Source organism: Ceratotherium simum, chromosome 3 (genome assembly GCF_057802395.1).
Source record: "Ceratotherium simum simum isolate JZ-2026a chromosome 3, ASM5780239v1, whole genome shotgun sequence".
Classification (NCBI taxonomy): Eukaryota; Metazoa; Chordata; class Mammalia; order Perissodactyla; family Rhinocerotidae; genus Ceratotherium; species Ceratotherium simum.
The window spans coordinates 75,706,368-75,722,051 of record NC_141902.1 but is presented as its reverse complement, the minus strand read 5'-3'; the positions used below and the strand labels follow the sequence as shown (position 1 = coordinate 75,722,051).

The window sequence follows — 15,684 nt, the reverse complement described above, 5'->3', positions numbered from 1 at the left end:
CTGGAAGCAGAGAATTGGGTGATAGTATCTTAAACTCAATTTGCATATTCCATCAGAGAGATACTTAAACAAGAGTGCCAAATTTCTATTTGGGCCTTTGGTGGAAAGAGAAAAGGGTGTTCCTTAAGGTTGTCAACTCTTTGTTGGATGCCTCCACCTGTTTGAGTCTAGTAGCTCACTGGAGAATAAATCTTCCATGTTAAAAAAGAAAAAAAACAACAATACATGTTCATTTGAACTTATACCTTATACAAATCTCTTAAAAATGAAGAGGGCCATTGTTGTTGAAGAGTATATGACACAGCTTATTTGTTAGTGGGTAACAGAGTACTTGGTCACATAAAAATATGTGAAAATGTATCAATCATATGATTTAATTTAGGTTGGCAAAATATATTGGTTATTTATTCCTTTGGTTTTTTGTAATGTACATAAACATCTACAACTTGGTATAAATGAAAAGACTTCAAATGATTGTTTCTAAAATGACAAAAACAGGGGCCGGCCCAGTGGCGCAAGCGGTTAAGTGCTCGCGCTCCACTGTGGTGGCCCGGGGTTTGCAGGTTCAGATCCCTGGCGCACACCGACGCACCGCTTGTCAAGCCATGCTGTGGCGGGGTCCCATATAAAGTGGAGGAGGATGGGCATGGATGTTAGCCCAGGGCCAGTCTTCATCAGCAAAAAGAGGAGGATTGGCAGATGTTAGCTCAGGGCCAATCTTCCTCACAAAAAAATAAAATAAAAAATGACAAAAACATGTATAGATAATTAAAAGAAGAAAATAGCAAGTAAATGTGAAATATCTCAAACTCATTCATAACCATCCTTTTAAAATCATTGTATGATACATTTGACTATCAATTATACAGATGTAAAATGTTGATGCCAACTAGGCGGTAAGGGAAATGGCTCTTACATCGGGAGTCTAAGACAGATGGACAAGGATTTCATTCAGAAGATTAGGAAATATATTGCACAATAGATACTGTTCAGACTCCATTAGATGGCTGTTCTGGAGCTACCTATTTGCGAGTTTTGTCATATTTGAACTGTATTAAAACTTCTAACTGGTCGCTTTACTTCTAGCTTCAGATTCTCTAATTCATCTATCTGCCAAATCAGTCTTTGGGAAAGATGATGAACCACATCATGTTTCTTCATAAATCTGCATTTGACATGTTTCAAGAGTATTATAAACAAGCAATAATCAGAGGACGAAGATTATATGAACTGATAATATTTAGAGCATCTTTTGCCACTGTCAAAACTGGAAATTTTCCACTTCTAGTCACTGAACATTTGGATTCATAAATTTTGTGACATTCCTTCACACTTATCCTCTGGATAAAAATCTTGAGAATTTTGTACAACAGGAGGCAACGTGATTGCAACCCAGGAAGATTTAGAGTAGATTTGCAAATCTTTTTTCCGTTAACATAGGTGAGCAGGAGAGTGGGTATAGCCTGAGTGTCTGCTCCTGCGTTGATAAAATTGTAGTTTCCATATTCTTCTGGAGTATTCTGAGAAATTTTACTTACAGACTGCTGTGGAAGTCTTAATCTCATGCCAATTTAAGGAGTCTTTGGCCAGGACACCCGTGTGGAGCCACTTTATAGATCTTCAACTCTGTATTCATTTGCCTGGTCCAACAGCATCAGGACAGCATCTCTCATACCAGATTCCTCCCAAAAATGCAAGTGTGTGAGAACTGAATTGAAAATTATTTCAAGTGGATAAAACTACATTAGTATTGGGCTAGTCTGGACCATCGCAAGTACACGTAAGCCAGCCCTGCAGGAATATGTGGATAGAAAAGGAACAACAGAATGTCTTGAGTTGAACTAGAAGCTTCACCAGCTACAAAATGACAGACAAAATAAAAATAGATTTATACTGTCCTGAACTTCATCTTGCCATTCAAATATTTACATTTAATTGGTAATCTTTGAATTTGGTGGGGGGGGAGAAATGTTTTTCTTGCTGTGGAGTGTCACCTTGCCTTCGAAAGATTTACCAGTAAAATCCCTGCATATGTGGCATTTGTATGCATATGTGATAAACAGATCTTAGTGTGTCCCCCCACTAGCATTTTAAAACAATGTGGAATCTGATCCTGTTAACTACTTTACTAGATGTATATAGCTTAAGAATTTATTTAAATATTTAGGAAAATTGAGTTTGGGTAATGGTATTGAAATGGAAATATAAAATACTCAGTGAATGGTGAATATGTATGAACTGTATATTGGATGTTAGGAGAAGAAGAAAAGGAAATTCAACATCTAATAGTTTTATTGTATTCTTTCTTAGCTTAATCTTTCTTGGAATGTAATACTGAAGCATAAACCTACATTTATAAATATAAATCTACTATTTTTACATACTTTTTAAATGGGTGCCACGATAATAGAGCTGATCTCTTAGGGAAGTTTCTAAAAACATGTTTGGTAAAATTGTCTTCTGGAAAAAAATATCAGAAAGAAATTCTGAGGACATTTTGTAAAGCTGTACATAGTTCTGTATTCATTGTTTGAGTGCTTATGGATAGCAGAAAAGAAATGGGCAGAGGAGTGTTTAATACATTAATCAGGAAAAAAAAAGTAAAGCATTAGTTATATTTTATGTGCATTTTGAGAATGCTTTGTATGAAATAATCAAATATAATTGTGACATTTCTTAGTATATTGTGATTGCTAACAGATTTGCTAAAATATATAGAAAAAATATTTTAATACATGATTATAGAAATAGAATTGTTAGAATACTCCTGAATGATGTGTATTTAAAATCATTTGATTGGATTATTGCTGTGAGTTTTTTGAGGGGAAGAGGATTGTTCTGCATATAACTGTCATGTAAGAAATTTTATTAAGGCTGCTTTATGTGGATGTAGATGTTATTGTGTAAATGGTCTTTATGTTAGAATTTGTATGATATGAGATTTTATTCTCATGATGGAATTGTTGCACAAGAGGCAGCCTCTGTGAACACTTGCCTGTTCAGGGTTGAGTGGGCTTTTTTATTGCTCTGTGTACATATTAAAAAAGTACTGTTATATCATCTTGTCAGGCATAGAGATGGCTGACATTTTGGGCATTTCAATTGTTAGAATATATTTTTATTGGTTGCTGAGAGGAGATTCTAGATTGCTTTGTAAAAGAGCTGAATTTAGGAGATAGAGAATGAGGAGTTTTGGAGGACTGTGTTTATATGCATGCGTATGTAAAGAGAGAGTTTTCGAACAGCCTCCAGAATTTACTCCATGCTCAGATGTTGGTAATCTACATATATTTTGTAAAATATTCTAATGTTAAACAGAGGTATACTATTTTTTTCTTTCACCAGTGCAGTTGTTTAAATTGCCTCTCAACATTAATTCATTTCTGGTAGATATTGTTATATATTTTGTTATAAACAGTATTATAATGTTAAATATTTTTTGTTTAACATCTAGTTCTCTACGTGGATAGACATCATTGTAAATACATATCAACTTATTAGGATAGAACCATTTTTGTTAGCCAAAGAAGAGATGTTAAATCTAGCTTCTCTGTGTTCATTAGATCAATGCATTCAATTTTTAGGCCGTGGTAAATATGTGTAGTGTATAGTATAATATGTCTTTCTTTTATGACAAGATTCATCATGGTGGAAATGTCATTGTAACTGTTGGTCTGCCTTTGCTTATTGTTTTCAGATGTGTCTGCATACAAATAGAACACAGTTCATTGTATAACTTAGAGAAATCTTTACATGTGGTAAAATAGCATAGCTTAGAAAAGTTTTTATTTGCCAGTGGAATTTAACTTCTAATGATAATAGTGAATTGTTTTTGTTTTAAAATACCTAGTTGTATAGGCAGTTTATAAGTTTTTATGAGGAATGTTAGCAATGGCATATCAAACCTGAGTTCATTAAATCATGGGCTTGTCAAATGAATGTTGATGTATTATGTATATTTAATAGACATAGTTATTAATGTTTTTTAAAAGCCTAACAACTACAATATCTGCATCTTTCTTAAATATATTAGAGAATATAATCTTTCTCAAATGGTTGTCAGATTATCTCTGAGTAAATAATTGGGCAGCTGAATGATATTCTGTTAGATGGTTGTGTGTAAAAACTTAGAATGTATATTTTTTGCTTTAAACTTTTAGTACTTGATTTATAGGATTGCTTACATATACATGTCTGTGTATATACGTATATACATACATGCACATATGTATATGGTTGTGTATGAAACAAGTGTTTACTAATAGTAATTCTTAGAATAGAAGCATTATTTTTTGGCCAAATAATTATCACTTAGCTTTAGCCTATGTTCTTTGGATTGTTGGAGGGTAGAGGATATAGGAAGTTTTAGTTTATGAACTTTATTTAGTAGCTGGTGGACATTGTGAGACTGCTAGATATATGGTAGACGAATGTTAGTTTTTGTTTTGTAACGTCTGCATAGGATTTGAGGATAAGCATACATTTTTGAATGCCAAACCGATAGACAAAAGTGAAAAACACATCAATAGGCAAATTGAATTGCAATACCGTGTGTCTGGGATGTATTTGGTTGATGGGGATTATATTTTTACTTTGTTTTGTATGTAGAAGATAAATGTCATTTTATAAAACATTTTTGAACATGTAGCTGTCAGTAGTTTTGAAAAAATTATTTTTATTGAAATGTTAAAGGTAGAATCATTGTTTGATCATAGATATATATAGTAGAATGAGCATCTTCATGAGTTAGGCGTGATTTTAAGGATTTTTGTTGGTTTCTTCTTGTGTTCTTGAGGTTTTTCAATTAGATATTTTTTTTTTAGTGTAGAAATCATCGCCATTCATATTTTCAAATATGTAAACTTGTATAATTTTTCTTATTCAAGTCTAATTTTTTGATTGTTAAATGTTGGGATAGAGCGAGGAAGCATTTGACTGCTGTATGTATAATAGACGAGCTTCTTGTATAACATCTTAATTTCCTTGGTATGTAGAAACAACCTCTCCATACACATGCACACACACAGGCACACACACACACTCTCTCTAAATATATTACTGTTGAACTATGGTGAAAAATAACAATTACTAACAGAAGTGTTATATGACCCCTGTATGTTTTCACTGGGTGTGGGATATATAGACATTGCTGATGTACTTTTAATGTCAGAAACTTTTTTATCAGTATAATAATTAGCTTTCTTCTCTGCATGTTCAGTGGTTTGTTGTGAGCGATATGGACAGGGGGTGGATGTTTTCTTATCTCATGTCTATAATGTATGATTCTTTTGCTTTATATCTATTTTTGGTTTATACAGCTTGTGGACATGCATATGTTGCAGTCATGCCATTGTTAAACTATAAGGTTGAAATGCTTTTGCAAATTATTGTAGAGATGATACAGCTAGTTCTTTTTTTTTTAAACAGCTGTGTTTATAATAGTTACTTTATCACATTTTGGCTTTGTTAATGTATAGAATTGTTCATAAACAGAATGATAGAGGGTAGAAACAGTTTCTTTTGATGATATTTTTAGTACACTTTTATGTAGTCTTCATTGGGTTATTGGGATTATTAGAAACAAATTACTTCAGTTGGGTTAAAAAGTCTCTGAGCTAGTTTTGTTCCTTACACATATGTTATTATGTTAGGGAGAAGATAGTGATAGGTAAAAGTTTTTTACATCATATTTTCATTTAGAAGAAAAATTAGATTATAATCATTAAATTTTATCCATTTTATATAAAGATATCTCTGTCAGTTTAAGGGACATGTAGATATATCTTATTTTCCCAGATTCACTGAGGTTAATGCAATTTAATTTTCTAAAGAATGTTTTATAAAATCTCTGAATTATGTGGTTCTGTGTTCATTTGTTACATGGCAATACCCAAGACAACTTTGTAAAGAATGGGCAAGTGAAATATTTACTTTTAAACATCTAGTATTTCTAGATGTATTTAGTCTCACAAAGTATAATTTTGTAAATATTCATTGTAAATTTGTTAGTTCTATGGTCTAAAATTAACATGGCAATGAAATTGGTTGTTGATAAACAGGCTCTTAGAGCTATACACAATTTATCCTATGTTAATTTGGTGGTTAAGAGGAGAAATTGACAAGATTTTGCATTTACCTCATTCTCATATAGAAGAACAGTTTGCCTCTGTATCAAGTACGAATTGTATATTAAAAAACTTATACCATGTAAATTCATGTGATATTTCTGGATGTACTGAGCTTCCTGATGTAGTTCTTTTATATTACTTTATTTTTTTAGAGCAGTTCTAGGTTCACAGCAAAATTGAGGGGAAGGTACAGAGATTTCCCATATACTCCTAACCCAACATGTGTAATCCCCCCAGTTATCAATCTAACACATGCGTAATCATCCGCATTATCAACATCCCTCAACCGAGTGGTACATTTGTTATAATTGATGAACCTACGTTAATGCGTCGTAATCACTCAAAAGCCATAGTTAATGTTAAGGTTTACTGTTGGTGGTGTATATTCTGTAAGTTTGGACAAATGTATAGTGACATGCATCCATCATTATGGTCTCATACAGAGTATTTTAATTGCTCTGAAAATCCTCTGTAGTCTGCCTATTCATATCTCCCCCTATACTTCTTTTTTTCTTTTGTTTTTAACATTCAGGACATAAATGACTATGTCAAGGAGATTTTGTACTACCTCTTGGAACTATACACAGTTCTGTATGTGTTCCGTTGGTTGCATGACAATATTCAAGACAACTTTGTAAATAATAGGCAGATAGAAGTTTTTAATTTTTAACATCTAGTCTTTCTGGATGTATAGAGTCTCACAGAGTATAATTTTGTAAATAATTCATTGTAAAATGTCGTGGTTTCATTGTTTTTTTCAAATGTCTTAGTGAAATTGATACTCAAGTCATAATTTTGTAGTTGTATTGTTGATAGGGCATTATATACTTTAAACATAGGAAATTTATTTTTCCTCGTGGAATGAATGATACAGTTTTGTATTTGGACTGCATGACAGCATTCAAGACAACTTTGTAAATAACACAAATATTTCATTTAAAACTCTAGTTTTCCTAGATGCATGGAGTTTCATTCACCAAGTATAAATTTGTAAATATTTCATTGTACAATATCATAAATTGGCTTTTGCACGTGTTTTGGCCATGTAATTAATAATTGGCCTCTTAGGGCTGTATGACATTTTGGTGTTTGTTCAGTGGCTTTTTGGGGAGAGGGCTAGACAGATTGCCTCCATATCTTCAGATTGTTAGGTTCTCACGTCTAAGAAAACCTTAGATTGTATACTTAGAACAAACAAAGAAAAATACCCCTGGGATGTATTTTTAACTTTAGGAAGAAAAAGGAAGACATGAGAAGGGAATTGTCATTTTAAATCACAGATATATTCACAGTTAGAAGATACTCACCTTGCTAAAGTAATTGTTATTTTGTTATGCTATATAAATCTGCTCTTTGCGAATTTATATATGTATATGCATATATATTATAAATGTATATAAACACATACCCCTAAAACTAATTTTACATGTGTATAGGTCTGATAATGCTCTCTTTTATCATTTGTTAGCTTATTGCTTTACATTTTTTTGAAAAATATAGAAATTGTACTTTAATTCTAACCTTAAATATTTCTGGAAGCCTGCTTCATGTTATATCTAGATGTATGTTAATTTTTTATAAAATGATTAAGCAGCTCTATATTTATTTTCTAATGTTTCTGTATATATATACGAGAACAGAATTTCTCTGATAATATTTTTTTAACTTTTCTGAGAGCTTTTTAAAATTTTCCAGTGAATAGTTAGATTTGTTATGTGATAATCAGAAACAAATGTCAAAAGTATTTTATCTCAGTTGCCAATAATATAAATTATGAAGATTTCTTAGATCCTATTCAGTATTCATCAAAGTATCAATCAGTATATCTTTGAATAGCAGTTTCAACAGCAGTTTGGCAATGACAATCAAAATTGAGTGTATAAAACTTTTAAAATGGTATAACTTGCTCCTGAGATTTTTATCTTTTGCAACTTTCAAATATATAAAGAAAAAAGTATGTTGTAGATTGAGTATAGCAAATAATTTGCACATCTGAAATACACATCAATAAAAGGTCATAATTATATCTTATTTATCATATGAATGTAATTAAAATACTGAAAAAATATTCTGTTATGGAAGGCTGTTTTAAGTTGATATTTAGAATGGTCATTTTTGAACAAACATCAACTAATTGTGTTTACAATGATGTCTATCTGCCTCTAGTTTTTCTAACTGAAAGGTTAATGGTTACTGTTCCTGGGGAATGGGATTATTCTGATATGATTATAGTGTTAAATAATGCTTACTTGTCAGTGTTATTTTAATGGTGATTATTTTATCATTTTTTGAAACTTGTATACATGTGTAAGTTAAATAGTAAAACATTGTTTATGTATTTGTATATTGCTACATGGCAATCTAAAATGGATATATGAATTATTGAATAGAAAGTTGTCTGGAAGAAGATATGACAAAGTTTTGAGATGGGAATAGAAGGAATGCTTCTACTTTCTGCATTTGAAATTTTTTTTTTATTTTTTTATTTTTTTTTTTATTTTTTTTAAATTTTTTGTTTATTGCAGTAACATTGGTTTATAACATTGTAAAAATTTCAGGTGTACATCATTGTACTTCTATTTCTGCATAGATTACATCATGTTCACCACCAAAATACTAATTACAACCCATCACCACACACATGTACCCAATTATCCCTTTCACCCTCCTCCCTCCCCCCTTCCCCTCTTTGAAATTTTAAAGGTTTTTCAAAAGGAACATTTAAACAACTGAGGGAATTTTAAAGATATAACCAATTTGTGCCTGTCTTCATCTTTGCGTGTCGACATCTTGGGAATATCGGGCTGTTATATCGAACTTTGTATTCCGGTGGCTGTTAGGAATAGTTTTTGAGTGATCACGAAGAGCATGTGATTTAGAGACTAGTGCACCAGAGAGTTATACACTGAGAAACAAAGAGTATTGGATTACCCAAGGAAAGAAGAAGGGAGAAGATGGGATTTGAGGTAGGTGCTAAACAATTATATTTGGGTTGACAAACAGATGAGTGATGAAAATGGTTATTGAAGCTTTCTTTACAGGGTAAATTTTCATAAGGCAATGCCCTATTTGTGGTTACTGACTAGATCAAATCGTTGGAGTTAGAGTTTCTTGGGATGGGTTGGAAGTTATTATTATTTAATGGGAGAAATTGGAGAATGGATTGTTTCCTTCCTTTTACGGTAGTTGAGTCTGTCAGAAGGATTTCAAATAGGTCTTAAGGTTTTTTTGATTAGTCAGAATTAGCACAAAAAACATTTCAGTATTCTCTACATTTGTGCTAAAAGTGTTCTGAGAAGATGAGAAAGTGGAAAAAACATTATCTCTTTGGGCAGTTATCAAGTCAAAGATAGACACATTAAAGATGTGGAGTATATGCAGAATGTAGGAAATTATTTATGTCTTCCTTCAATTAATTTACTTATTTATGACTAAATACAGCAACATGACTAATGTTATAAAGGAAGTGATCAGTTGTCCAAAAGTTATCTCATATTTGCTGGGTGTTTAATTATTTCCATTCACTATTCCTGACTGTTCTAAAGCCATCTTAATTTGTGTGTCCTGGTGTCTCATTTGTATCTAACCTTGGCTATATTGTATACTTACTTACTTTGCAGGTGAACATGATGAAAGAAAGACATTTGCAGTTAATCTGAGGACCACTGATATCATCAGAAACATTTCTCTTCTATGGAGTTCCTTAATTCATAAGTCTTAGCTGTAAACCACAGGTAAGAAGGTTCTAGATCGAGAAGTACTGTTTCAGGATGAGGTTTTGACTAGGCTCAGGAAAGTAACATTGGTGCAGACTTTGTTCTTCTTGGGCATTTTGGAATTTTCAACCATGCCTAAGATTTAGTGAGTAAATAATTATTTAAAAAGATAAGTTTAACACATTAAAGATGTAGAGTGTGTGTAAAATGTAGGAGATTATTTTTGTCTTCCTTCAATTAACTTATTTATGACCAAACATGGCAACATAACTGAATGTTATAAAGGAAATGATCAATTGTCCAAGCACTGGAAATAATGAACTAGACAAACTGTATTTTTGCAAGTATAGTTTTGTAGTGTGATAAAGGGAGAAGTTTGTAGAAACCGAAGAAAGGTGCTGATATTGAAAAGTACTAGTAGTAAATTTATGGCTGACATTGGAGAACTGAATCAGCTACAAGATTAATGAATGAGGAATAGTTTCTTAAGTGTTAATAGAAATTTGTAACAAAGTTCAACATGAACCTCCACTTATTAGCTGCTTCAGCTATTCCATCAGAGAGGGTGTAGATCTGACCATACAGTCTTCCTTTTTTTTTTTCTTTCAGGAGATGATGGTTCCAAGAAAAGATACTTTGTCATCTTTGATTTTAATCCCAAGAATCAGTACCACTGGACCTGTTGCAATATTCCTCATTGAAGTGTTCTTCATTCCCATCTCTCATCCAGGAAGACCACTTGGCGATATGATCGTAAGGACAGTTGAGTGCTCATTTGATTCGGGGGGTGGGGGGGCTTTGGTTAGACGGGAGTTGATATTCTGCTTAAGCCTAATGAATTTTTGGTGGCAGCTAATAGGTATTGAGATCTGTTCAGGTTACATATTGCTGAGTAACAAATTATCCTGAAATTTAGTGGCATAAAACATCATTACTGTGTTAATTCCATGGATTCTGTGGGTGAAGATTTCTGACAGTGCCAGAATGTCTATGGGATCAACTGTGAAGGACCCAGTGGTTGAGAGAGATGCATACATCTACTTCTTCGCTCACATATCTGGCACTTGGTTTGGGATGACTTGGTAGGCTGGGCTTAGCTGAGGGTTTCAACTAGAGCACTTGCACACAGCCGGGTTCACAGGAAGCATCATAAAAATGAGTATTAGAAGAGAGCCTTGTGAAAGTGGCATGGCCTTTCTGATAGCTTCAGAAGTCATGTAGTGTCACTTATGCCATATTCTGTTGGCTAACAGTGTCATATGACCAGCCTAAATTATAGCAGAGATTCCATCTTATAGTGGGGGATTTCTAGTGGGACTGCAGACCCAGACTGCATGTAGGACCAGATGAAAGAAGGCACAGAAGTTAAGAGCTACTGCTGTGGAGCTTCAGTAGTTCTCTTCCTTTTGTTAAAATTTTGGGGTCCTTTCACAAGGTTCTCATCAAATCATGTATCTTTATTAGATCAATTATTAAATTGTTTTTCAGAATTCCACTTCTCATACACACTGAATTTCTTGGAGATAGTTTTCAACAAACGTCTTATTCACTGTCTGGCATTGAATACAGTCTTAATGAATTGTTTTGTGACTTTCGAAGTGATTCAGGGAAAAGATAAGAAGTTGGGGGCCGGCCCCGTGCCTTAGTGGTTAAGTGCGCGCGTTCCGCTACTGGCGGCCTGGGTTCGGATCCCGGGCGCGCACCGACGCACTGCTTCTCTGGCCATGCTGAGGCCGCGTCCCCCGTACAGCAACTAGAAGGATGTGCAACTGTGACATACAACTCTCTACTGGGGCTTTGGGGGAATAAGAAAAAGGAGGAGGGTTGGCGATAGATGTTAGCTCAGAGCCAGTCTTCCTCAGCAAAAAGAGGAGGATTAGCATGGATGTTAACTCAGGGCTGATCTTCCTCACAAAAAAAAAAAAAAAGAAAAGATGTTGGAGCAAGAAAAAAATTACATGATTTTTGGGATAAAGTCAGTGTGGTAAATGCAAAAGAGAGAAGAGCTCAGGTGCAATATGCTGATACTGAAATGTATAATCTTTAAACTACTAAAGCTATGGAACTGTCAAAAGAGTGAAAGGGGACAGTTGTTAATGAAACCAAGACTGTTCTTGCAAATAGTGAATCCCAGCTCCTAACACATCAGTTTTGGGTTACTCATTTTTCCTTCATTTCGCAGTAATTAACCTAGGAAGGTTAATTAATAGGATGTGCTGCCAATAGTGAATGCTGACAATGCCTTAAACAGTCTTTCTCAGAGAGCCTTTACTGCCTACCTATTATCCATGGAATAACTTTAAAAGGGAAGGTTTTAATCAGAAAATGTTGTTTTCTTATGATGAATCATAGCTAAATTGAAGATTATTGAATGACTTTTGGGGGAGGTGCCTGCTCAGCAATTTTGATAGCCAACTGGAATACTGGGTTAGGAGCTAAATCTTTTCCTAAGTTACATTGTAGCCTCTAAATCTTTAATACAGTTACTCTTTCTCTTATCAAAGGTCTGAGCTCCTTTTATGATTTTCTCTGCAATGTTTAGGTGGAACTGTTGTCATGTTGCTTGTACAGAAAGAAATCATGTAGATTGCATCAAATAATTCTGTATTTGAATGAGTTATCTAGAGATACAAGCAACAAAATACATAGTTGAAAAGAGACACAGATAACATGAGGAAGTATCTCCATTTAGCAAGTTATAAGACGAAAGAGTACCAATATCTGGCCTTCTTATTGTTAGAAAATTCCAGAAAGAATTTTGATCCACCTGTTATTTCTTCATAGAATGGCTGTTGCATTTCATTGTACATACAAATTTTATTAGCCCCTACTGATGATCTCACTGTGTCCTCTCAGGTGATGACTGAATAGGAAACTGATGCCATTGCTTCTGCCACCATCTTCGTCAAACCAAAAGGTGGTCTTCGTAATGTATGGAGACTCTTCTTTCATGTGTTGCAGTGGATACTTTTTGCAGATCAGAACAACTGGACTGAGAAAGCTCATGTTTTAAAGTAATCTAAAGAGTGTCACTGGAGAGAATTGTAACCAGGCACGTTGACTGTTTTCATTGTTGCCATTGGACAAAATGTCAGGAGCTTGAATCTCAGAGACATTATTACACAAAAGTTCAGGATGGTGTAATTGCAGGGCTTCATTTCAGTGCTCCCATAAGTATTTAAGTGCATATATTTATAGTTTTCACTTATCACAGGGTAGACTTAAAATTGTTTCATTAAAAAATCACCGTTTTCCTGACCCGGTGGCATAGTGCCTAAGTGCACGCGCTCTGCTTTGGCAGACTGGGCTTTGCGGGTTTGGATCCTGGGCGCGCACCAAAGCACCGCTTGTTGGGCCTGCTGTGGCGGTGTCCCATATAAAGTAGAGGAAGATGGGCACAGATGTTAGCCCAGGGCCAATCTTCCTCAGCAAAAAAGAGGAAGATTGGCATGAGATGTTAGCTCAGGGCTAATTTTCCTCACACACACACAAAAAGTCACCTTTTTCAAGATTTCCAAGGGTAGAGGAATTTGTGTATTATAGTATTTTTAATTCTTAAATGCCTTTTTTCCTCCTGATTCTACTCCCCAGTGTTATCTACTGTCAGTGGGAGTTTTGTGCACATCCTTTTGTGGTATGTTGATAAACAAATTTATAGGCAAGTAGTTTTTTTTGCTCAGACATTAGCTACAGATTTTCTATGCAGTAAACATGCTCATATAAAAATTATTTTGAATTTGTCCAGCTAATTTGTTGAAATAATTTCAGTGAATTGGAACTGCTAGCACTAGGGATATCCAAAAATTTATATTTTGAGTTAACAGTACAGATTTCACCCTAATTGTAGAGACAGTCCTCATTAGTCTTATCTCCCAGATTTTGTTCGTGCGAGTTCTGTTTCCTGAAACTGTACAAACATTAGATAATCAGTGTTTTAATACTTAACAATGTGATATTACAAAGAAATTGCTTTTCTGCTGTTATTGTTCAGCTCCATCATTTTTGTGTATCCTTAATCCTTAATGGTCATTTGTGTTATTTCATTTTCCTCTGCATTTTCTTTTTTTTCCACTTACCTTGGAATATTAGTGTCTGTGTTACTGGTTTCTAAGAGCTCATTTATAACTAAGGATGTTAACCATTTGTCATACATTGCGAGTGAAATACCATGGTTTTTTTGGCATCATTTTACTGTGGTGTTTTATTTTTTGGTTGTACAGAAGTTGTGTATTGAAATACAATCATGTTGTGCTTAGCGCCATTTGAGTTTTGTGTTTTTCTTTAAAAACATGTTTGCATTAGTATCATACATTTCTTTGTATTGTCTAATGTTTTTTCATTTTGTCATTTTATTTTTCCATCAGTCATTACCATTGTTTTTAAAGCATTACATACTCAAATTGTTCACCTTGAGTTAAGCAATTACTGCGTATTTTAAGTTTTATAATTATGTATAAATCCCCACATATAGTTGCCTGCATTTCTATTTATTTGCCTTATCTTGTATTGATACTTTAAAATTACTGATGTCTTTTATCTTTTAGTCTTATCTATTCCATTGAGTTCTCTCATTTCTCTTATTTTTCAGAATATTCCCTGTCTGAACTCACTTTTTTTCCCTCAGTTGATGCTTAAAATTATTTTCCAAGTTGGAAAAAAATGCAGTTTTAATTTCATTTGCACCAAATTTAATAGATTAATTAGGAGAGAATAGATCTCTTTAAAATTGAGTCTTCCTATCCAACTGCAAGGTATGTCTTTCTATTTTTAATCAAATTATGTTGGGATATTGTTAGTATAGTTTTTATTTTATTGGTCCATTCCCAGGCGTTTCATACTGTTGTTGGTGTGGTGATGGGCATCGTACACCCAGCTTATTTTCTTATTAATATATGAAAGCCACTTTTGTATACTTTTCTAATGGCATTTTATTGAAATTCCAAAATTATGGTTTTCTTTTTTCACAGTCCATAGGTACTTCCAGAATATATGGAAGCAGAAAGTGCCCTTAGTTATTTCACTCTTAATACTAATCCCATTAAAGGTTTGTTTAATTACTTATGGGTCATTTTAGGAAACAGCCTCCTTCCTTTTATTGAGGATTTTTCACCAAATTAGATGATAGGTTTAATAAAATGTCTTGTATATTACAGTTGATTATACTTGCCATTATAATTATTGATTAGGACAGAGCTTAACTTTTTATATAAATGAACATTCTTATATCCAGTGAATGAAGGAACTAAGTTGTGTGTGTGTATATGTATATATATATACACGCTCTCCCCTATTGTAATCCTTATAATTTTATTTGGAATTTCTTAAAAGGTAGTCCTAAACAAACAACTTTATTTTGTTGTCAGAGTTTTTTTTTGTTTTCCTGGCTCTACTGAAACAGTTTTGTGTATTTTTGGTATAGGCTGGAAACAATTAAGAAGTGTTAGCATTATTTCTTTAATTTTTATTTTGAAATAACTTTTGGCACACAAAAATGTTGCAAAAGTAGTACGTAGTTTTTTTTTTTTTTAATATTGGTCTTCAGATTCCTCTTGTATTAGCAAGTTTCGTATGCATGATATAATTATCTAAACCAGGATATTACCATTGATGTGCTGCTAACTGATCCTTTTATAGGTCCATGATTTAAAGTGAATGTTTGACTGTGCTTTCAATTTTCCATGAACTCTCATGCGCATGGGATTTCTTAAAATATGTCCCAAATAGAATCTGATAATGCCCTTCCATTTTCCCGTTTCCCACCCAATAGTTAACAACTAAGACCTAGTTTTCTTTTATAATTTCTTCTGAATGTATTTTCTTGTGTCTCAAGATTTGGGGAC

The 15,684-nt window shown here is 33.5% G+C and overlaps 1 protein-coding gene across 2 annotated transcripts in view; it reads left to right on the top strand.

Moving 5' to 3' along the window:
* SNRPN (small nuclear ribonucleoprotein polypeptide N) overlaps positions 1-15,684 on the top strand; it is a 118,676-nt gene that overhangs the window by 15,654 nt on the left and 87,338 nt on the right. The window contains exons 2-6 of one of the 2 annotated variants that reach the window (XR_015551603.1): positions 1,087-9,094; positions 9,749-9,862; positions 10,454-10,597; positions 12,701-12,896; positions 14,433-14,595. The gene's annotated coding sequence lies outside the window, so the exon portion shown is untranslated. Of the gene's footprint in view, positions 1-1,086; positions 9,095-9,748; positions 9,863-10,453; positions 10,598-12,700; positions 14,106-14,432; positions 14,596-15,684 lie in introns of those variants that run through there. The other variant, XM_014788591.2, reaches the window with a different exon arrangement.